At 48.7% G+C, this 24,481-nt stretch overlaps 1 protein-coding gene across 1 annotated transcript in view; it reads right to left on the bottom strand.

Annotated features, from left to right (window-relative positions):
• LOC148152122 (uncharacterized) overlaps nt 1-24,481 on the bottom strand; it is a 50,660-nt gene that overhangs the window by 23,444 nt on the left and 2,735 nt on the right. The gene's annotated exons all lie outside the window — the stretch shown is intronic.

Genomic DNA, 24,481 nt, shown 5'->3' with positions numbered 1-24,481 from the left:
GGAGCCAGGTGGCTTCGTCTCCCAGGGTAGTGTGGGTTTCTTGCAGGAAGCACACCGCATACCTCCCGTCCCGAAGGACCGAGAGGGTCTGGAATCTGCGCTGCGACTCCCTGCTGCCGTTGATGTTGAGGCTGGCTATAGTCGTCTCCATGTCGGAAGCTTTGTGCAACCACCACCGGTACAATTAACAAGCCCGTGTATATATTTACAGGGAGGACGAGGGAGGGGCACTGAAGTCCCTCGCCCTCACCAGGAGTGCCCCCAGGAAGTTCCTGACTCGCTTTCGCTCATTAATGTCGAGCCCAGGCGCCTGGCGGGCAGCGAGGGTCGACCAGTAAACTTTTTCAAAGGAGCTCCAGCGGTCGAGCGCCAGTTGGGCTCTATCCCGGCGACTCCGAGTTTCCTCGACAAATTCCCGGAGTTCCTCGAGGGGGATGAGGGGGAGATCGGTGGGGGGCACCCGGGACTCAAAAAAGTCACTGCAGACGGAGTCCGCGTCGTCCCCGGTGTCCGCCACCAATCACGACCCCTCCCCCACCGAGAGGATGGGGGCTGGTCCGGCGCCGCCTACCGGCCTCAAACCCCCGGCGACCCCACCCCCAGGGTCACCGGCGGTACCTTCCTCGACGCACCCCTTCCCGGAACGCCCCGAGTTCGGGTCGTCGGGCGGCAGAGGCTCGGGGCCCCGCTCCTCTCCCGACACCGGGACGCCTGGTTCCTCGGGGAAAAGGTCATCCCCCAGGGCCAAGGCCCCCGGAAAAACAGTCTGGGAGGGAGGAGCGAGGATAACACCCTCCTCCCCTCCACCGCTCGACGACCCAGCAGAGGGTCCTCCGTCGTCGCCCGCACCACGGCCCTCGTGGTTATTGAGGTCCTCCCCGGGGGCCGGAGGATTCGAGGCAGCAGGAGGCCCTGCTGTAGCCCCCGGGGGTTTGGGCGAGTCGGGCCGCGGTGCGGGACAGTCGAGGGGCACCGTTGGTTCGTCCCCCGGAGAGGGGCAGCACCGCCGGCGCGCTGCAGGAGAGTCCCTCCCCTCCAAGGGCCGGTGCCTCTTCCCCAGAGAGACCGGGGGGGGGTTTATTTTTTTTTTTTTTTTTTTTTTTTTTTCCTTTCTTTTTTTTTACTGTGAAAGACACAAAGTGCACGAATCTTTATTCAGTTTCCACCACCAGGAAGACAGGAAAACACCCGGGTGGCCAGTGACAAACACTGCCCTTCACATCAAAGGACAGTGCTGTGTGATCAAAACAGTGAAGGGGAGGGTAGGGACTAAATCAAAATAGAATTGGAGGGAGAAATGATGCACTCCACTCCCTGCGGCGCCCACCTCTCCCTGAACAACTCCAGGGTGTTGGTCGACGCCGCGTGCTCCTTCTCCAAGGACACCCGGGCTCTAACGTAACCGCGGAAGAGGGGCAGGCAGTCGGCCCTAACGACCCCCTCCACGGCCCGCTGCCTGGACCTGTTGATGGCCAGTTTGGCCAGGCCCAGGAGCAGACCCACGAGGAGGTCTTCAGACCTGCCCTCCTTCCTCCGTACCGGGTGCCCAAAGATCAGGAGCGTGGGACTGAAGTGCAGCCAAAAACAGAGGAGAAGGTTTTTCAGAAAATCAAAAAGGGAGTGCAAACGCCCACACCCAATATACACGTGGTCCACGGACTCCACAGCGCCACAGAACAAGCAGTTGGGCTGGGAGTCCGTGAACCACCGCAATCTGCGGTTGCAGGGGACTGCTGCGTGCAGCACCCTCCACCCCAGATCCCCGAGAGAAAGGGGGAGGACTCCCGCGTAGAGAGCCCTCCACTGGGGATCCCCACCGCCCGGTGGCAAATGGGCACGCCAAGGCGTGTCCGGACGGTGGATGAGGGAGAAGAGGTGGACGGTGTGCAGCAGCAGTCTGTACAGGGCTCTCCTGTTCACCTCCCTAAACGAAACAAAGTTAAAATTTCGGAGGCGGCTCAGGTTGTGGGGCACAGGCTCCCGCGGGAAGTACGGGACCTTGGGGCCAATGTGAAATTCCGTCCGGGCTGGGGTGAGCTCGGACGGGATCCCACCGCACACCTGAGCGTCCTCCAACTGGTGTACTACGTCGGGTCCGAGCACCGCCGTTTTGAGGCGTCGGATGGCGGTGGCCACGTACTGGACGTCTACCGCCGCCCTGCCTGCTATGTCCTGCGGCAGCGTCCAGCCCAGGCCCCCGGCACCCAGCACGTCCCCGACCCTGGTCACCCTCGCCGCCGCGGCCCTCTCCTCCGACAGCCACTCGAACCCGCGAGTACGGAGGTGCGGATTCCTGAGCAACGGCTCCCTGACGACAGCCGCTACTCCAGCCGGAGGGTAGGCGCGACGCGATTCGACCATGTTCCAGACAGTGATCAGGTCCTGGTAAAAGACAGGCAGCGTCTTGAGGGCGACCTGCAAACCGTCACGGTCGACGAACAGGAGCTGCGTGTCGTAGTTGAGGTTACGCACCTGGCGGAAAAAATACGTCGCCAGGGCGCACCATCTAGGAGGAGGCTCGACGTAAAGGTATCGCCGCAAGGTCTGAAGGCGGAACGTCGCGACCTGGGTGCGGGCGCACACCAGCGACTGACCGCCCTCCTCAATAGGGAGACTCAGAGCCTGCGCGGCGACCCAGTGCATCTTTTTGTCCCAGAAGAAATCGACCAACGTTCTCTGGATGCCAGCGACAAAGCCAAGAGGAGGGACCAAAGTGACCAGCCGGTACCACAGCATGGCGGCCACCAGCTGGTTTATGACCAGCACTCGACTCCTGTAAGATAGCACTCGGAGCAGTCCTGTCCAGCGGCCTAGGCGAGCCGAGACTTTGGCCTCCAGCTCCTGCCAGTTGGCCGGCCAGGATTCCTCAGCCGGGCTGAGGTAGACCCCCAGGTAGAGGAGATGGGTGGTACTCCAGCTGAACCCCCGTAACTCCTCCGGCAGAGAGTCCACCCGCCACGGGCCGACCAGTAGTCCGGAACATTTGGCCCAGTTGATCCTGGCGGAAGACGCCGCCGAGTACACGGCCTGGCACTCGCGCATCCTCCCCAGGTCAGCCGGGTCGGTGAAAGTGAGGAGCACGTCGTCGGCGTAGGCCGAGAGGACCACCCCCGTGCCCGCGCCGCGCAGAACCAGCCCCGACAACCTCCTCCGCAAGAGGCGCAGGAAAGGCTCCACGCACAGGGAATACAGCTGGCCGGACAGGGGGCAGCCTTGACGCACTCCTCTCCCGAAGCGAAGGGGCGCCGTCAGGGACCCGTTAACTTTAACCAGACACTCTGCGGCGGCGTACAAAAGTCGGATCCGGGCGACGAACTGCGCCCCGAACCCGAATGCCCGCAGAGTCCCGAGCAGGTACTCGTGATCGACCCTGTCGAACGCCTTCTCCTGGTCGAGAGACAGGAAGGCGCTCGGCAGACCAGCCCGTCGACAGAAATGGATCAGGTCCCGGACCAGGTGGACGTTATCGTGTATCCTCCGGCCCGGGACCGTGTAGGACTGGTCCGGGTGGATCATGTGGGCCAGCACGGAGGCCAGGCGAGAAGACAACACCCTGGCGAAGATTTTGTAATCCGTGCCGAGGAGGGAGACCGGACGCCAGTTCTTTAAGGAACGAAGGTCCCCCTTCTTTGGCAGCAGGACGATGACCGCCCTGCGCCAAGAAAGGGGCAGCTGTCCGGCATTTAAACACTCCCCCAGGACCTGTGCGTAGTCGCTCCCCAGGACGTCCCAGAACGCCCTGAAGAACTCCACAGTCAGCCCGTCCAGCCCCGGGGTTTTGCCCCTCGAGAGCCGGTCGAGGGCGCCGGTCAGCTCCTCCAAAGTGACGGGAGCGTCGAGCCTTCCGGCGTCCTCCGGGCCGAGCTGCGGCAGGTCCTCCCACAGAACTCTGCGAGCATCCTCGCTGGACGGATCCGGAGAGAACAGGGCTGTGTAATAGTTTCGGACGTGGGCCCTGACGCCCTCCGGATCCGAGACGAGGGACCCGTCGTCGGCCAGCAGCACAAGGAGCTGCTGACGGGTGCCACGCCTTTTTTCCAGCGAGTAGAAGAAGGGGGAGCCGCGGTCCAGGTCCTGGAGGAGCTGGATCCGCGACCTCACGTACGCGCCCCGAGCCCCGACGAGCTGCAGGTCCCGGAGCGCGGCCTTCTTCTCTTCGTACACCCCGCGCAGGGCCGGGTCCGCGTCGGGCTGACCGAGGCGTGACTCCAGGTCGAGCAACTCCCTCTCCAACTCCCCGATCCTGGATTTCCGCCTCTTCGTCGACCCCCTCGCGTACTCCTGACAGAAGACGCGGACGTGAGCCTTGCCCACGTCCCACCATAGCCTCAGGGAGGGGAAGCTTCCCCGCTTCCTTCTCCAGCCGGCCCAGAAGCGACGAAACGAGTCCCGGAACCGCTCGTCCTCCAGCAGCAGGTTGTTAAAGTGCCAGTACGCGGAGCCGAGCCTGGCGCCGAACGGAAGGAGTTCCGCCCACACCAGGTGGTGGTCCGTGCACGACACCTGCCGCGTGGAGGCCTTCGGGAAACAGGAGGCATACGCCCGCGAAACGTACAGGCGGTCGATTCTGGACGCTCCGACCCCAGGCCTTACGAAGGTGAAGGCGATGGAGTCAGGATGGAGATTCCGCCAGACGTCCACCAGGTCGAAGGACTTGACCAAGTCCCCCAACCTCTTCCCCGACGCGCAGCCAGTGCGGGCACCGCCGTGGTCCCTGCCCTCGAGGACACAGTTAAAATCTCCCCCGAGGACGACGCACTGGTTCTCGTCGATGGAAGCGAGATGAGCGGACACTTCTTCAAAGAAGCTCGCTTGCCTCGGCCCGGCCAGGGGAGCGTAGACGTTCACCAAGTGAAGCACCGCGCCCCCCAGCCGAACCGTCAGGTGAAGCAAACGGCCTGGCACTGGCTCCCTGACCCCCAAGATCTCCGGCTGAAAATGCGGGGCCAACAGGATGGCCACCCCGCCAGATCTGCGGGTGAGGTGACTCATGTAGACCCCCCCTCGCCACTCCAGGAGCCAGGTGGCTTCGTCTCCCAGGGTAGTGTGGGTTTCTTGCAGGAAGCACACCGCATACCTCCCGTCCCGAAGGACCGAGAGGGTCTGGAATCTGCGCTGCGACTCCCTGCTGCCGTTGATGTTGAGGCTGGCTATAGTCGTCTCCATGTCGGAAGCTTTGTGCAACCACCACCGGTACAATTAACAAGCCCGTGTATATATTTACAGGGAGGACGAGGGAGGGGCACTGAAGTCCCTCGCCCTCACCAGGAGTGCCCCCAGGAAGTTCCTGACTCGCTTTCGCTCATTAATGTCGAGCCCAGGCGCCTGGCGGGCAGCGAGGGTCGACCAGTAAACTTTTTCAAAGGAGCTCCAGCGGTCGAGCGCCAGTTGGGCTCTATCCCGGCGACTCCGAGTTTCCTCGACAAATTCCCGGAGTTCCTCGAGGGGGATGAGGGGGAGATCGGTGGGGGGCACCCGGGACTCAAAAAAGTCACTGCAGACGGAGTCCGCGTCGTCCCCGGTGTCCGCCACCAATCACGACCCCTCCCCCACCGAGAGGATGGGGGCTGGTCCGGCGCCGCCTACCGGCCTCAAACCCCCGGCGACCCCACCCCCAGGGTCACCGGCGGTACCTTCCTCGACGCACCCCTTCCCGGAACGCCCCGAGTTCGGGTCGTCGGGCGGCAGAGGCTCGGGGCCCCGCTCCTCTCCCGACACCGGGACGCCTGGTTCCTCGGGGAAAAGGTCATCCCCCAGGGCCAAGGCCCCCGGAAAAACAGTCTGGGAGGGAGGAGCGAGGATAACACCCTCCTCCCCTCCACCGCTCGACGACCCAGCAGAGGGTCCTCCGTCGTCGCCCGCACCACGGCCCTCGTGGTTATTGAGGTCCTCCCCGGGGGCCGGAGGATTCGAGGCAGCAGGAGGCCCTGCTGTAGCCCCCGGGGGTTTGGGCGAGTCGGGCCGCGGTGCGGGACAGTCGAGGGGCACCGTTGGTTCGTCCCCCGGAGAGGGGCAGCACCGCCGGCGCGCTGCAGGAGAGTCCCTCCCCTCCAAGGGCCGGTGCCTCTTCCCCAGAGAGACCGGGGGGGGGTTTATGGGCCTTTCCCTCCCCGCCCGCCTCGGTGGTCATGGGGTCTGGGGTCCCTCACCCCAGCCTTTCCAGGAATACGAATGGCTGGGGGAAGACAGGGGGCGTGGCCAAGGTGGGGAGGGCCAGCCGTGTTACTTCCTGCCCCGCCCCGGGTTTATCAGGTGAGGGCGGGCGGGGCAGGGGCCCGGTTCCCTCTCCGGGGCCCGGAGACACGGTTGCTGCAGGAGGTGGGCCAACGGTGGTTCCCCCCAGGTTAGTGCCAGGGCGTGGCTGGGTTGGGCAGGGCTCGGGCTCGGGCTCAGGGGCCCCCGGGCCAGGTGTTAAAGCCAGAGGGGTTTCTCCATCGGGGTGGGGAGTGGGTGTGGTGTCAGTGGGGTCAGGGTCAGGTACAGGTTTGGGGGTTTGAGGGTCAGGGTTCCCGCGCCGGGGCGACGCTGGCACGGCCGCAGGGGCATTGTCGTGCCGGGGCAGGGCAGGTCGTGGGCTAGGTGTCGGGGAAGGGGATAGGGTGGTCTCCCCGTGGGCAGGCTTAACGCGCCGCGTCTTCTTCTGCGCCTTCTGGCCTGCCGGACGCTCACCCCCCTCCCTGCCAGAGGCTGGAACGTTGCAAGCCTCTGGCTTAGCCTCCGGTGCCGGGACTGGAGTTGTTGACTTCGGGGGAGGGGGAGTGGGTGCGGCGGCACCACCGTCAGCCATTGGTACGGGCTAGGCATCCTTCTGGGTGGGGCAGTTTTTTCTTATGTGCCCCACCTCGCGGCACAGGTGGCACCGCATGCCGTCCGCTGTCCAGAAGGCGCGGTAGGCCGCGCCCTCATGGAGGACAGTAAATGAGCCCTCGGTGACCTCCTCCCGGGCCAGGCAAATAAACACCTGGCGCCGGAAGGAGTATACGTGTCGGAGGGCAGGGTCCTTCAGACCGAGCAGGAGCGGCTGGACACCCGACCGGATTTCCCCCAGGGTGGTGAGGTGGGGGAGAAGGAGCTCACTGGCAATGAAGGGCAGGAAGTTAGAGATCACGACCCTCTGGGCCGTAACCTCCAGAGGGTCGACGGGCAGATGTGTCCCGCCCACAGCGAGCCCCCTCTCCACGGCCAGGTGGACCGCCTGCTCGGTCTTTAAGAAAAATACGGCCTTCCCGTACATCCGGGCCGCAGCGACGATGGCCAGTGGGCCGACCACACTAGCCATGGCCGTGCTGCAGGCCTCGATGGTCATGTTGGGGTGGGGATAGGCCTTGACCCCCAGGCGTTTGGTCAGGTGCCTGAAGGGGGTTGACGTCGCAGCCGGGGTTGGGACAGCCGAGCCCAAGGCAGCGGCTACCCCGGCGTAGGTGCGGCTGGGCCCCGCGACCTTCGGGCTCGCCATACTCTGCTGCCGAATGTTAGGCCCCAGACAGCAGCAGCGACGGTGGAGGCAGGCCTCGGACAACAGCAGCGGTGGAGGCAGGCCTCAGGCGAGTCTACAGTAGGCCTTCGGTCGCAGTGTGGGAGCAGACCTGTTGGGGAGAGACCCCAAGGCAAGTCCCAGGCAGTAGTGGTGGAGGAGCCCAAGGAGTGTCTCAGGCAGCGGCAGCAGTGGAGGCAAGCCTCAGGCAAGTCCCAGGTAGGCCCTTGGTCGCAGCAGTAGTGGGGCAGACCTGTTTGGGGAGGGTCCCCAAGGCAAGTCCCAGGCAGCAGCAGTGGAGGTGGGCCTCTAGTAACAGCAGCAGTGGTGGAGGTCCTGGGAGGGCCCCAAGGCAAGTCCCAGGCAGCAGCAGTGAGGTAGGCCCCAAGCAGCAACAGCTGAGGCAAGTCTGGGCGGGGTCCCAGAGACCAGCAGTGGGAGTGCTGGTCTCTCCTACTCCTTCTCTCTGTAGGGCAGCTGGTCCAGGGATAGTCACCTTCAAGGAGAGTCCTTGTACATACACTCACAATAGGCAAACACCCGAGTGGCCAGTGACAAGCAATTGCCTTCACATCAAAGGGCTGTGCTGTGTGATCAAAACAGTGAAGGAGAGGGTAGGGACTAAATCAAAATAGAGTTGGAGGGAGAAATGATGCACTCCACTCCTTGCGGCACCCACCTCTCCCTGAACAACTCCAGGGTATTGGTGGACACCACATGCTCCTTCTGCTTCGACCTGTTGATGGCCAGTTTGGCCAGGCCCAGGAGCAGACCCACGAGGAGGTCTTCAGACCTGCCCTTCCCCCTCTTTTCTCAGTGCAGGAAGATAACAAGTGTGGGACTGAAGTGACACTCCAGTTTATCTTTTTTTTTTAAACCCCCACCCTACCACCTAAGTGCGGTGGTGCTTATTATTTTTTTTCCCCAGCACCCATGGTGTGTGTGTGTGCAGGTGTGAGACACAGTGAAGGACACAAAGTGCACGAATCTTTATTCAATTTCCACCACCAGGAAGATAGGAAAACACCCGGGTGGCCAGTGACAAACACTGCCCTTCACATCAAAGGGCAGTGCTGTGTGATCAAAACAGTGACGGGGAGGGTAGGGACTAAATCAAAATAGAGTTGGAGGGGGAATCTCCTATTTATTTATTTTAAAAAAAATATTTTTTAAAAATTTTTTTAATATAAAAATTTAACCCCCACACTACCACCTAAGTGCGGTAGTGAACACTCCAGTTTATATCTGTCAGCCAGTTGGTTAACCGCTCCAATCAGGGAACACATATTCTATGAGGGCCACCTGGCCGACCTCGTTCCAATCACTACAGCCTACCCTGCTTTCTTTCTCTCTGGGCTCTGTCTCCACTTATTCACTCACCTCATTCCCCCATCCATCCCTATCATGAGCATAAATACACCTATTTCTGAACTGCTTCTTGTTCTGAAGGTCACTGGGCTCAAAATGTTACTGTTTCTCTCCACAGATACTGCCAGACCTGATGGGTTCCTCCAACAATTTCTGTTTTTGTTTACTTCTTTTATACCCTGTAGTTATCATTAGCTGGTCTGTACCTAATTCCCACAAGTGACCTCTTGCCTTTATAATTTCTGAGCTCTACTCAGAGCTCTTCTCAATCATGGTTTGCTGAAATTACATTATCCCTTTCTATTGTACTAATGTCATCTTTAATTACCAGGGCCACTCCCTTTCCCAGCTCCCTGTCCTTCCTAAACGTCCCAAACCCTTCAATGATCATTTCATTCTCCATCATCCTGTGGCCACATATGGCCTCTAGATCATACTTATTTTTGTCAACCTGTAGTATTTGCTCATGAGTTTTGCTAGAAATGCTACATGCATTCAAATACAGTGCCTTTACATTTTTCCTTATTTTTGGTAGAGCAGACTCAATTGGCTGAATTGCCTGCTGTTGCTCCTACATCTCAATTGTCTTATGGGTCATTATCCTACAATATGCCTTTATAAAAAGGTTATGGTGGATCAACCTGTTTGCCATTTCATTCTGGGAATTGGGGAAATTAGCATTTTGTTCAGCATCACAAAAACTTACAGAATAAAGTATTTAGAAAAGCACTTGCCATTATTCAAAGTGACTTCAGGCGCTGGGACCAATTTTAGTTGAACCTTCATGCTGGTAAACTATAGGATAGAGTAAAATGCTGGTTGACATGCACTTATTTTTTATTTATTAACTCATGGGACTTTAGAAACACAGCAGTCCAATTGTTGTACATACAGCTACAAACCCTAACCCTATCACAGTTTGGGCCTCTGGTATGTTACTGGGCTAAAATATTCAATGAGCTACTGCACCTAAAACTGACATTTTAATATTAATCTGATACCTTTCTAACAAGTGTGTCAGTAATTAATTGTGGCTGTTTATGCTCTTTAGAGAATAGCAGATGATTAAAAAGACTTTGATATTTTAATCAAGCTGTTCAGATTCTGAAACCAGGTCTTCCAGCCCCAAAGATGTGTTATTCCACTGTGTTAGAATAGCCAGAAAATAATTAACTTGTACACTTCTGAAGTCAATTAAACAAATTCATTGTTAGAGAGTCCCTTTGAGAGATTGTCAAAAAAACAAATCTTCAAAAGGAAACTTATATTTAATTAAAACACCATGGTTTAAACTGATAAAACACTGCAGCCCTTGCAGTGCCCACCTGCTTAATAATGGACACCATGAGGGCATCCTCTCCAGGGACACTTAGCTACGAACGTAGGTGTGCTGCATAAGCAAGCAGTTAACCCAAGTGACCACCTCAACTGCCAATTGCCTGGACTTATTGATGGATATCTTGGCCAAATGTAGGAGCTGGCTAACAACAGGGTCCTCTGTCCTGCTTGTCCCCCTGCACACCGGTGGTCAAAGATCAGAAATATGGGGCTGAAGGGCAGACAAACTCTGTGAAGTAACCCCCTAAAAAAAATGAAATAAGGACTGCTGTCTCACACAAACTACTTACATAAAGAACATGACTCCTCAAGGGCACAATAATTGACTTTATCAGTCCTTATTCATTATTGCCTAATTAAACGAGTCTGGCTTGACAACACATAAGAAACAAAACTGTAACCTGTTAGATGAGCTGCTCTATTATCATTGGAGCACTTATAACTTAGATTAGATATAATTCAGATCAGTTAAAATGGGTTTGGCTCAACGACAGCTACACATTAACTAATTTCTGGAAACCAGCACACAGACAGGGTACAGGGTTCCAAATTGTTTGGCCTTTGTTCAAAGTCTGAATAAACATAATTAATGCCTGATCAAAATTATAATTCATCATTCCTGGAAAATAATAGAGACGGCAAAATTAATGGAACAAGAGAAAACAGGTTGAAGAATTTCACCATCCCCAAGTATAGCCTTATGGAGAGCGGAGAACAGGGTGCTTCCTGCAGTGTGTTCAGACACATTGTTGCAGCAATGATGTGAAATTTGGTATTGGAGCCTCATCATACTGGGACATGTGCAGCTAGTGGTATTATGTACTGGCAGCATGCTGATTTGGCATGGGTGAAATATCGGGCATCACAGGTGACGCTTACAGTAGCCAGCAATTTTCAATACAAAGAAGCCTAGCTATGCTAGCACGCAACAGGAAATGCTGGAAATCTCCAACTGCAGAAAGGGCAGTCAAATCCTCTAATGCTGTTTTGGTGGGGCAATCGACAGAACAGACATTCTGGAGCAGAATTCAATTACATCGTGAAACAGGCTGCAACGAGCAAGGGTGCATGCATTCACATTTGTGCAAGATCCACATGCTGACAGCTCTGTATTATAGGTTAACCACTCCACCAGTCCAACTGCCATATTCATTCGTGTGCCTAGGTGATCTGGGGATTCTTCTGTGACCACTTACTGTTGAAAGTTTCTGTTGGTTACTTTTCTCTGAAAATGTTTGTCTATTTCATGACATTTTATGTTTTTAACTTTTTTTTTTATATAGTTTCAATAATGGAAGAATTTGAATTGTGGAATATTTTCCTTATCTCTCATTTTCACACCTGCTCTTCCCTTTAGTTGATTTATTGTGACAGCATAAATGAGTCCTGCCACTACTTCACAGAATACTTCTGGTTACTGGGCTACTTTAACAGCAACAAGTTAAATTTAATGGTGCCTTTAATGTAATAAAATGTCCTATAATACTTCATAGGACAATTCCAATTTAACATCCAGCCACATAAAAAGACATAGATCAGATGGTCAAAAGCTTGGTCGAAGAGATAAATTTTAAAGGAGTGAACTAAAGGGGAAGGTAATGTCAAGAATTGGAAAGGGAGAGGGAGGGAATGCCAGAATTTAAGGCATAGTCACTGATGGGGGTAATTAAACTTGGGGATACTCAAGTGACCAGGATTATATGTACATAATTATCTCAGAAGGTTATAGGACTGAAGGAGCTGGGCAGAAAGCCAGGATTGTGGAAGTATTTTGAAGCAAGGATTAAAATTTTCAAGTCAACACATTGCTTTGATTTCTGTCAATATAAGTCATTGAGCACTTGGCTGATAGGTCAACGAAAGCTGGTGCAAATATAAGACCATAAGACATAGGAGCGGAAAGCACAGACAAAGTTTTGGATGACCTTAAATTTAGAGTGGTGGAATACGAGATCAGCCAGGATTGTGTTGCAAGACTTGAGACTGCAGGTAACGAAGAGATCAGTAAGAATTCAGCAGCAGAACAAATCAAGCAATGTTCCAAAGGTAGAAAGTGGTAATCTTATGAATGTATAAATATGTTAGCAGAAGCTCATCTCAAAGGCACTTTTGGTGGAAGATTGGTCGCAGTCTGGTATAACCTCAGGCATAAAGAGTTTGATGAACTCAGTAGCTATAGTACAGAGTTTGGAGCAAGGTCCAAAACAATGGTTTCAATCTTCCCAATATTTAATGGGGAAAAAATTCTGCCCATCCAAAACTGGATGTCAGATGTGCACTTTAATAATTTAGCAATAACGGAGGGGTTGAGGGAGAGGTGATAGTGAGGTACAGCTAGATGTCCTGAACATAGATATGAACACGAATGTTCTGTTTTTGAATTATTTCACTGAGAGACAGCATGCAGATGTGAAATAAGTGGGAGTCAAGGGTGGATCCTAATGAGACAGAGGTGAAGATGAAACAGCAGGAAGTGAAGACATTACAAGTGATACTGGCTTCAATCAGATTTGAGAATAATTAACAATAAAATCAGACAACAGCAAGGCCATCCAACTCTTTGACAGTGGAGAGCATCTGAGGGAACATGTTGCAGTGGACCAAGTAAAATGCTGTAGATACATCAGTTCAGACAACGAAGTTTACTTTTGTTATAGTCACAAAAAATGTCATATGTCACTTTGATGAGAACTGTTTTAAGAACAAAGAACATTACAGCACAGGAACAGGCCCTTCAGGCCTCCAAGCCTGCGCCGATCCAGATCCTCTATTTTCTAAGGATCTGTATCCTTTTGCTCTCTGTCCATTCATGTATCTGTCTTGATACATCTTAAATTATGCTATCGTTCCCATCCCTACCACCTCTGTTGGCAACGCATTCCAGACACCCACCGCCCTCTGCGTGAAGAAGTTTTCACATATATCTCCCGAACCAAAGTTTTACACAACTGTAACATGACCTGCCAACTCTTGTACTCAATACCCCAACCAATGTAGGAAAGCATGCTGTATGCCTTCTTGGAGAAAGTGAGGACTGCAGATGCTGGAGATCAGAGCTTAAAAATGTGTTGCTGGAAAAGCGCAGCAGGTCAGGCAGCATCAAAGGAACAGGAGAATCGACGTTTCGGGCATAAGTCCTTCTTCAGGTATGCCTTCTTGACCACTCTACTGACCTGCGTTGCCACCTTCAAGATACAATGGACCCACCCAGATCTCTATAGTCATCAATTTTCCCCGGGACTTTTCCATTTTTTGTATAGTCCGCTCTCTAATTGCATCTTCCAAAACACATCACCTCTCATTTGTCCAGATTGAACTCCATCTGCCATTTCTCTGCCCAACTATCCAACCTAGCTATATTCTGCTGTATTCTCTAACAGTCCCCTTCACTATCTGCTACTCCAACAATCTTAATATCATTTGCAAACTTGCTAATGAGGCAACCTACACCTTCCTCCAAAATCATTTATGTATATAACAAACAACAGTGGTCCCAACATAGATTCCTGTGGGACACCACTGGCCACAGGTCTCCATTTTGAGAAGCTCCCTTCCACTACTACTTTCTGTCTCCTGTTGTCCGACCAGTTCTCTATCCATCTAGCTCGAACACCCTGGCCCTCATATGACTTCACCTTCATCAGCCTACCATGGGGAACCTTATCAAAAGCCTTACTAAAGTCCATGTATGACATCTACATCCCTTCCCTCATCAACTTTGTCACCTCTTCAAAGCATTCTATTAGGTTTGTAAGACATGACTTGCCCTGCACAAAACCATGCTGCCTATCACTGATACACCCATTTTATTCCAAGTGGGTATATACCCTATCCCTTAGTATCTTCTCCAGTAGCTTTCCTACCACTGACATCAGGCTCACAGGTCTGTAATTACCTGGATTATCCCTGCTACCCTTCTTAAACAAGGGATTTTGTTACTATGGAAGGGATGGAAACATGATTGCTTTCATTGTGCTATCCTGTTTTCCTGAAATTAAAATTATAGATAGTGATTTGCTTGATAGCCCTGTCGGCAGTTGCATTTAATTTTTAAAGATTAGATTCCCTACACTGTGGAAAAAGGCCATTTGGCCCAATAAGACTACACCGACTCTCCAAAGAGAAACCCACTCAGACTCATTTGACCCAACTAATGCACCTAACACTATGGGCGATTTAGCATGTGCAATCCACCTAACCTGCACATTTTTGGATTATGGGAGGAAACCGGAGCACCCGGAAGAAAGCCATGCAGACATGGGGAGGATGTGCAAACTCCACACAGCCATTCACCCAAGGCTGGAATAGAACCCAAGTCTCTGGCACTGTTCCCCTCCTTTTTTGAAGCTTTAAGTGCTGCTTACAGAGAGATAGCAGCAGTAATAAAGGCAGCAATACTCATGCCTCACGAACTGGACAATGGAACACAAGGTCTCCAAGCTCCCTTTCAATTCAGAAAACCAATTTTGTGACAACGCAACTATAAGTAGTTAACTTTGTGGCACACTATTTGTTTGAGAGAATCTTACAAAGACTCTGATGTAAGATTTTGGTGCATTAATTCACACCTAGACTGTACTTCAGAAGTGAAATTTATTGCCAGGCCTGCAATGCCTGCCTTCTAAAACAAGTAAATCATGTGAATGCCAAAGTATTCCTTTGTCTATAACTTGTAAAAATGTACTATTCTTGAATAACTTGCCGGGGGGGGAAGAGAAAGAGTGTGTGTGTGTGTGTGTGTGTGTGTGTGTGTGTGTGTGTGTGTGTGTGAGTGTGAGAGAGAGAGAGAGAGAGAGAGAGACAGACAGACAGACAGACAATAGATAATCCCCTTTATTCAAAACCATGAAACACTTGCTGCTGATTATTCAAATTGCCCACAGAACTCAGGATTAAAACACACACACCTTTGCAGAAGCATAATGCTTATGTACAAGACAGAAGAAAATAGGATTTTTAGTTCTCTCTCTCACTCTCTCTCTCTCATTGAACAAAAAGGAGTTTTCCCACTTCTGATTATACCGTGAGCCATGCTAGAAAGCGTATACAATTGCACTTTTGAAGAAAAGGTTTGATTTGAATACATTCTGGCCACCAGGGTGAAATGGCTTCAGGTTCACTGGGTTTAAATGTCAGAAATGATGGTTTGGGTAAGGTACAAAGGAAAGTAGCTGTTGACTTCAAAGGAACAGCATTCAGCACAAGTTTCCACTTTCAGGAGTCAAAATAAAAATAGAAAAAAACAAAATACTAAACTAAATTTCATCACCTACATTTAACAAAAGTCAGCAAAATGAATACAGGGCTCACTTCACTATATTTTCAACTGCTTAAAATGTTTTCAAACAAGTTACTTCAGCAAAATAAATCTAAGAAAATCTCTTCGGACCTCAATGAGTTAAACATGTTTGAAGGAACTTGAGAGTGCTAAAGGCTTTTCACAAATAAGAGTATTAATATAAATACTTTAAATATTTTTAACTTCTGATAATAAAACCTAAATTTTTTAACAACTTAATATGTTTGGTTTAACAGCTGATGAATCAAAATTTTGTAAAGGTTAAATAATTTAGAACATTGTCTTTGGGGAGAAACAAACTCAACACAGATACAAGGAACAGTGACTCAATCATTCAATCTTGACACATCACTTGGCTTTATTTGATCTTTTGCTATACTACAATGGTTTTGTACTTCTAAAAAGTAACAACTTTTGGTTGGTTCTTTGTCAGCAACTAACTGATCTATATACTGAATGCTAGTGACACTACTGCTATATTTTTGAACAATTATTATCAGAGTCATCTCCTCTGGTTCACATACGGATAGTCTTCATTGTTGAAGCTGCTTTAGGTCAGCATTTTAAGTCCCTTAAAACTACTGGCAATGGAACTGTAAATTGCGCAATTTATAATTAACTTAGTTAATTTTTCATTTCTATCATTTTGAAAGATATTCATATTTTATTACAAAATTATGTATTTTTTATTATTGATATTTATCCCTATTGAAAATGTACAGACTAATAAAAAATTAAAACATACATCAATCTTTCATCAGTCACACAAACAAATCTTAAAATAATAATTTTGTAGTCCATCTATTGCTGAAAGTAAAGCTGGCCCAAATTTCATGAGCACTTACTACTCAGGGAGAAAGGCCATTCTAGTGAAGCAGAGAAGCATTATACTAGAAGAGGTGGGCTAGGAAGTAGGAAAGCAAATTAATTAGGTAGGATGGTGGTGTACCAGAACCCCGCTCCCATCCCACCCCACCTCTGCCTCTGAGGTTCAGGGGGAGAATGCCCATGCATGACCTTCACATTCCATTGCCAGTTAATTATCATTTAAAGACTTATTCCTCCTCAACTGCAATCAGCTCAGTTCCAGGTGGGACAAATAAGCTGTGGATCATCCAACTGGTAAACCAGTGCAGGCAGCATGTTAGTTGTTGGGAGGGATCCCTCAATTTGCACAAATTGGTACATAATCAAGAGACTGGATACATGACATTAGGGTGGCAACTGAGAGCTATTTCCTACCCTTTCATCTGACACTCCTTCCCCCTTCTCCCTGCCACTCTCCTCAGAAACACTTACCTGGCCCCTTATCCTGGTGATCTTATTTTTCCTTCTTTTGAGCTGCTCAGTGAAAAAGCTGCCAGCTTTTAACAGGTCTGAGCAATCCTAGATACTTGATTTCAGAAGATGATCTTCCACAGCCCTCTAATAGCCTGACTGGAAAATATGGTGGGCCTTCCTGTGAAGAAGCAGCTCAGGTATCTCACCACATTGAATTGATAGGGAGACACTTGACACATACAGAAATTTCATACTGTGTCACTGTTCTCTTCACAATGGATTGGATTTTTGGGGTTTCCCCAAAACTAGTGTTTGGAGCTATATCTAGAATTGATGAAGGCCCAACATTCAAGAGGTTAATGAGGCAGAAATAGTTTTTTCTGGACCTTTACCTCAATTGCCTATCTAAGGATATTGTGGGTCAATCTGTAACATGCGGACTGCAACAGTTCAAGATGGCAGCTCACCACCACCTGCTCATGGGCAAGTAGGGACGGGTAATAAAATGTTGGTCAGCCAATTATGTCCAAATCAAGTGAATTAAAACAAAAATTCCTCAAGGCATAGGAGTTCCCTGACAGACGAGCACCCATTAAACTGACAGTGCAGCTGTGCAATAGGACTCCATTCAGATTTGAAAGTCAAATTGGACTTGGCAACAAGCTGAATTGTACCATAAAGATAGGTGTAAATGATTTATGTAAGATCATCAACCAAGTTTCAGGCATTGTAACTTTCTGCTGCAATTATCCTATCAGGCCACATTTTTGTTCTTCCATTTTCAAATGCAGAGACTGTTCTAATCATCAATACACTAAATATGGCTGCAGCTTAATCTGGATTCTCACAGATTGCATTAATGTGGCAAAGGGGAACAGGAAAATTAACCTCTTGTAGAATATGATTCAAATTAGAAAGAGAAGGCATTGCTGGAGATGTATTGACAAGCTTGGCAAGATATCACTGGAGCCACAGTCACATGCCATTTGAGGAAACAATGGCTTTGGAGGAGGTTGTCTTGCTCAACTACATTAAAACGCTGTCACATTGTTGAGGAGGATGAAAGATAAAATATGGGCAAAGAGGATTTCTTTTGTAACTTTAGTTAGGGGTGTGAAAATAGCATAATGGAGAATTGACTAAAGGAATTTAAACAAGAAATTACAAGAAAGATACGCATCGAACCAGAAGGTGACATCAGGGAGATTAGAAAAAAGGCAATAATTAATAATGTTGATGCTTCCTATTCTGCAACCTGCAAAAATCCTTCCAAAGTCTACTTTGTTTTTTTCCAAAATCTTTGTGCTTAGCTTTGCATTATCAGAAAACATTGTCACTGTGCTCCATAGAATCAGCAAAAGTGAAAAAATAAGGGAGAATGCTTGAATCCTGGGAATCGCTCACTTCCCATTTGTGTCCACTCCAAGTAACACATGGTCCAAGTCTACCCACTTCTCCAAATGTTTATAGTTCAATTTGATATCATCAATTGCTCCTGGTAAACTACAGTGAAATTTTCATCTTTGTGAGTGACCCTCCAGAAAAGTGTAAATTGCTAAGTTCCATTAGCATCAGTCACTAGTTGGTAGATCTTCAGTGGTGGTGTACTCCATTGCAGAGACACAAATACAGTCATTTGCATCTGCTCCATCCCAGGTTGTGTTTTTCTAGTATCAATCTGAACCATGGAAAAGTTTCCAAATGGAGTGACTCAGAACAAGATGGATGTGGAGGTACATGTGATGTGAGTATACTGTCTGTGATCAAGGTACATTCACAATCTTTGTTGTACCATGAGTAGAAACTTCGCCACATTGGCCACAGCTGCTGCACTGCGTCAATTTCGAAATTGTACGTTTGTAAGTGAAAGTTGAAAATACCATGAAGCAAATACAATACAAATAGGATAGATAAGAACCAGTAAGAAATTTTTTTTAAAAAAGAGATAAAGAAACATATGTTCTTGCTGTGCCTATGTAGAACTACTAAAAGGAACACATTTTGCATGACAGACATTAAACAAACATTCCTACATTATATAGTTTAAAGAATGTACATTATTTTGAAATTAAGAGACTCCATCTAGTGGAACCTGTATGCTAAACTATTTCACTTTTATTTTGCACTTAATGTAAGTGTAAAGCTTCACTTGAAATTAAGACAACTGGACTCCTTGATTAATTGTAGGAGAGGGGTACTGCACTCATTTGGGATCGGTAGGCTCTGCTGATGCTGATGTCAAGGCCTCATTTAAATGGAAACTCTTCCCTGCACCCAGCAAGGCTCAGTACACATCTAATAGGTGGGAGTGGAAATTTGTTTGCTGGATGCCACATCAGAGTTTTCTATGAGAATTGTAAACTGTGCCATCTCATTTTGGATGAATCTGGAAACAATCCCATATTACTGACTCCTAATGCAAACTATTCTAGTTGTCAACCTTGGCTTGATGCCTGAAGCCAGAGACCATTAGTTCAGACTTGAATCGAGAAATTCAAGATCTAATCTAGCCTTGCATTTCAGTTAACTACGAGAAGATAGAGTCATAGATCAGTACAACATGGAAACAGACCCTTTGGTCCAACTTGTTCATGCTGACCAGATATCCTAATCGAATCTAGTCCCATTTGTGTGTACTTGGACCACATCCCTCTAAAGAACAAAGAACAAAGAAAATTACAGCACAGGAACAGGCCCTTTGGCCCTCCAAACCTGCGCCAATCCAGATCCTCTATCTAAATGTGTAAACATTAAAGAAACCCTGCTATTCATATACCCTTCCAGATGCCTTTTAAAATGTTGTAATTGTACCAGCCTCCACCACTTCCTCTGGCAACTCATTCCATGCACACACTACCCTCCGTGTGAAAATGTTGCCTCTTGGATCCTTTTCATATCTTTCCCCTTTCACCCTGAAGCTATGCCCTCTAGTTTGGGACTCCTCCACCTCAGGTAAAGAAAACCTTGTCTATTTACCCTATCCATGTCCCTCATGATTTAAAAAAACCTCTATAAGGTCAGTCCTCAGCGTCCGACGCTCCAGGGAAAACAGCCACAGCCTATTCAACCTTCCCCTATGGCTCAAATCCTTCAACCTTGGCAACATCCTTGGTAATCTTTTCTCAACCCTTTCAAGTTTCACAACATCCTTCCAATAGAAATGAGACCAGAATTGCATGCAATATTCAAAAAGTGGCCTAACCAATGTCCTGTAAGCCACAACATGACGTCCAAACTTCTGTACTCAATACTCTGACCAATAAAGGAAAGCATATCAAATGCCTTCTTCACTAACTTAACTACCTGCGATTCCACTTTTAGGGGAGCTATGAACCTGCACTCCAAAGTCACTTTGTTCAGCAAAACTCCCTAGGACATTACCATTAAGTGTAGAAGTTCTGCTAAAGATTTGCTTTCCTAAAATGCAGCACCTCACATTTATCCAAATTAAACTCTATCTACGATTTCTCAGCCTGTTGACCCATCTGATCAAGATTCTGTTGTAATCTGAGGTAACCTTCTTTGCTGTCCACTACACCTCCAATTTTGGTATCATCTGCAAACTTACTAACTATACCTCTTATGCTCACATCCAAATCATTTATATAAATGACAAAAAACAATGGACCCAACACTGATCTTTGTGGCCACTGGTCACAAACCTCCAATCTGAAAAGTAACCTTCCATCCAAACCAATCCTACACCCTGATCTGCTGAACTAAGCTTGTCTAACTATTGTGTAAGTGCCATAGCTCTCAAACAGTGCTACTCTTCACCCAGCTTCTTATTCTTGAATTTCATACATCTCTCAATACTTGGGACCCAAACTTCTTCATGCAGCTACGTCTCAGTACAAATTCTAATTGTACTTATTTTAACATGCGTTATCAATTTGTTTACTTTATTGTGAATACCATTTGACGCAGACCCTTTAATTTTGTGCTTTTGTTATCTTTGTAATATCCAGGTTTTGTCTTTTGGTACATTTTTAAGTTTCTTTCTGTCCCTTCCTGCCATTCTTTTACAAATTACTACTTGGCTTTCTTGCCTTGACTACTTCTTGATTTTCCACAGCTACATAAACTTGATCCCTCACTATCACTGTTTAATTTAAAATCCTATCAATTTCTCTCGCCATCCAGTTTGATAGTAAATGATCCCAACATGGTTCAGGTGCAGACCATCCCAATGATCGAACTCCTACCAACCCTAGAACAGATAGTAGGGGTCCACAAACCCAAAGCCGTTTCTCTCATATCAGTCTTTGAACCACTTTCATTACACTCATCTGAATGTGACCTCTGTTCATTGGCATGTAGTTAGTTAACAATAGGGATTATTACCCTTAACATTTTGTTTTTCTCTTTGGTCTGGGTCCTCATACTTTCATAGATCAGACCTTCTTTCCTACTACAATCTATGTAATTAGTACCTCTATGGATTCACTCAGAATCCTCCCCTTTAACTCCACTTTCTGTTCTGGAGATGTCTGAAACCCTGGCACTAGGTAAGGAATACAGCCATCAGGATTCCTCCTTGGAGCTGCACAGAGTCGTGTTTTTTTCCCCTCTCTCTATGTACTCTCTCTTAATTCCACTACATTCCTTTTTCCCCTCCCCTCACTTGAATAATTTTCTGCAGCATGGTGCCATAGTCAATTAGCTCATGTACCCTGCAACCCTCACTCTTATCCAAACACACAGAAAGAACCTCAGACCTGTTGGATAATTGCAAAGGCTGATGCTCCCGAACTCCTGCCTTCCCCTTACTGGTCTGACTTAGAGTCAAATGTTCCTTTCCCTAACCACTGACCAAATCAGAAGACTCAATTATAAGAAACATGGCTGCCTCCTGGTACAAAATAGCCAAACAACTCCCCTCTCTTCTGAAGCATTGCAATATCTTTAGTTATGCTTCCAGCTCACAAATTCTGAGTTGTAAGTGCTTAATGCAGATGCATTTGCCCTGGATTGCACTGTCATCCATGCCATCTCTCCAGCCATCCTGAAAAGTGTTTTAATTACCCACTTGAATCCACAGTTCATAGAGTACTCTGATGACATCAGGTTCTAAGTTTGCTCACTGAGCTGGTGGATTTGTTCTCAGACGTTTCGTCACCATGCTAGGTAACATCAGTCAACCTTCGATGAAGCATCTGAGAACAAATCTACCACCTCAACATCACTTCACGACTCTTGAATTCAATTCCTCTGCTAATGAACGCTAATACACCATAGGCCTTCTTACAAGGGCTATCCACCTGAGTGGCAACTTTCAAAGATCTATGAACATAGACCCCAAGATCCCTCTGCTCCTCCACCTTACTAAGAACCCTACCGTTAACCCTGTATTCCGCATTCTTATTTGTCCTTCCAAAATGGACAACCTCACACTTGGCAGGGTTGAACTCCATCTGCCACTCCTCAGCCCAGCTCTGCATCATATCTAAGTCTCTTTGCAGCCGACACAGCCCTCCTCACTATCCACAACTCCACCAATCTTCGTATCATCTGCAAATTTACTGACCCACCCTTCGACTCCCTCTTCCAAGTCATTAATAAAAATTACAAACAGCAGAGGACCCAGAACTGATCCCTGCGGAACTCCACTTGTAACTGGGCTCCAGGCTGAATATTTACCATCTACCACCACTCTCTGACTTCGACCGGTTAGCCAGTTCTCTATCCAACTGGCCAAATTTCCCTCTATCCCATGCCTCCTGACTTTCCGCATAAGCCTACCATGGGGAACCTTATCAAATGCCTCACTAAAATCCATGTACACTACATCCACTGCTCTACCCTCATCCACATGCTTGGTCACCTCCTCTAAGAATTCAATAAGACTTGTAAGGCAAGAGCTACCCCTCACAAATCCGTGCTGGCTGTCCCTAATCAAGCAGTGTCTTTCCAGATACTCATAAATCCTATCCCTCAGTACCCTTTCCATTACTTTGCCTACCACCTAAGTAAGACTAACTGGCCTGTAATTCCCGGGGTTATCCCTATTCCCTTTTTTGAACAGGGGCACAACATTCGCCACTCTCCAGTACCCTGGTACCACCCCCGTTGACAGTGAAGACAAAAAGATCATTGCAACGGCTCTGCAATTTCCTCTCTTGCTTCCCACATAATCCTAGGATATATCCCGTCAGGTCCGGGGGACTTGTCTATCCTCAAGTTTTTCAAAATGCCCAACACATCTTCCTTCCTGACAAGTATCTCTTCTAGCTTACCAGTCCGTTTCACACTCTCCTCTTCAACAATATGGTCCCTCTCATTTGTAAATACTGAAGAAAAGTACTCATTCAAGACCTCTCCTATCTCTTCCAACTCAATACAAAGTCTCCCACTACTGTCCTTGATTGGACCTACCCTTGTTCTCGTCATTCTCATATTTCTCACATACGCAAAATTGTCTTGGGGTTATCCTTGATCCTACCCGCCAAAGATTTTTCATGCTCTCGCTTAGCTCTCCTAATCCCTTTCTTCAGGTCCCTTCTGGCTATCCTGTATCCCTCCAACTCTCTGTCTGAACCTTGTTTCCTCAACCTTATGTAAGCCTCCTTCTTCCTCTTTACAAGACATTCAACCTCCCTCGTCAACCAAGGTTCCCTCACACGACCATCTCTTTCCTGCCTGACAGGTATATACATATCAAGGACATATCGTATCTGTTCCTTGAAAAAGTTCCACATTTCCACGACATCCTTCCCTGACAGCCTATGCTCCCAACTTATGCTCCTCAGATCCTGTCTTACAGCATCGTATTTACCCTTCCCCCAACTGTAAAACCTACCCTGTTGCACGCACCTATCTCTCTCCATAATCAAGGTAAAGTCACAGAATTGTAGTCACCATCACCAAAATGCTCACCCACTAACAAGCCCATCACTTGTCCCAGTTCGTTACCGAGTACCAAATCCAATATGGCCTCCCCTCTGGTCGGACAATCTACATACTGAGTTAGAAAAGCTTCCTGGACACACTGCACAAACACCGCCCCATCCAATCTACTTGATCTAAAGAGCTTCCAATCAATATTTGGGAAGTTGAAATCGCCCATGACTACTACCCTGTGGCTTCTGCACCTTTCCAAAATCTGTTTCCCAATCTGTTTCTCCACATCTCTGCTGCTATTGGGGGGCCTATAGTAAACACCCAACAAGGTGACTGCTCCTTTCCTATTTCTGACTTCAGCCCATACTACCTCCAAAGGCAGATCCCCCTCGAACTGCCTTTCTGCAGCCGTTATACCATTTCTAATTAGCAACGCCACCCCCCCCCCTCCTTTTTTACCACCCTCCCTAATCTTACTGAAACATCTGTAACCAGGAACCTCCAACAACCATTCCTGTCCCTCTTCTATCCATGTTTCCGTGATGGCCACAACATCGTAGTCCCAGGTACCGATCCACGCCTTAAGTTCACCCACCTTATTTCTGATACTCCTTGCGTTGAAGTATACACACTTGAACCCATCTCTGTGTCCGCAAGTATTCCCTGTCAGTGCTACATTCTCCACAGCCTCCCTACATTCTTGGACATCCTGACAAACAGCTAACCTACTTGCTGGACTACAAGTCCAGATCCCATCCCCCTGCCAAATTAGTTTAAACCCCCCCAAAGAGTGCTAGCAAACCTATCTCCCAGGATATTGGTGCCCTTCCTGCTTGTACAGGTCCCACCTTCCCCACAATGCAGTCCAATTGTCCAAATAC

This window comes from Chiloscyllium plagiosum, unplaced genomic scaffold (assembly GCF_037043375.1).
Source record: "Chiloscyllium plagiosum isolate Xiang-an unplaced genomic scaffold, Cpla_swu_hap1 HiC_scaffold_1, whole genome shotgun sequence".
In the NCBI taxonomy this organism is placed as follows: domain Eukaryota; kingdom Metazoa; phylum Chordata; class Chondrichthyes; order Orectolobiformes; family Hemiscylliidae; genus Chiloscyllium; species Chiloscyllium plagiosum.
The sequence above is the reverse complement of the archived record's forward strand: the minus strand, read 5'-3'. Positions and strand labels throughout refer to the sequence as shown.